The sequence below is a fragment of the Lacerta agilis genome, chromosome 4 (assembly GCF_009819535.1).
Source record: "Lacerta agilis isolate rLacAgi1 chromosome 4, rLacAgi1.pri, whole genome shotgun sequence".
NCBI lineage: Eukaryota > Metazoa > Chordata > Lepidosauria > Squamata > Lacertidae > Lacerta > Lacerta agilis.
This window is the reverse complement of record NC_046315.1, coordinates 18,167,926-18,168,130: the sequence shown is the minus strand read 5'-3', so window position 1 is coordinate 18,168,130 and position 205 is coordinate 18,167,926. Positions and strand designations below refer to the sequence as shown.

Below are 205 nucleotides of genomic sequence, written 5' to 3'. Positions count from 1 at the left end.
GGAGCTATGGCTCAGTGGTAGAGCATCTGCTTTGAATGCAGAAGGTTCTGGGTTCAACCCCCAGCTTTTCCAAGTACTGTAGCAGGTGCTTTGATGCCCCATGGAAACTCTAGGTAGGAGATGCTTGAGAGGAAAATAATAGAAATATCTGGGTGTGCTTGGCAGCGAAAGAAAGCAGTTTCCCCCCAAAAACTGTTCACTGCAA

General features: G+C 47.3%; 1 non-coding gene across 1 annotated transcript; it reads left to right on the top strand.

The window, feature by feature from the left end:
• On the top strand, positions 1-72 carry TRNAS-UGA. The gene has a single exon. It is a non-coding gene; the product is annotated as a tRNA-Ser (tRNA).
• Positions 73-205: the final 133 nt, after the last annotated feature.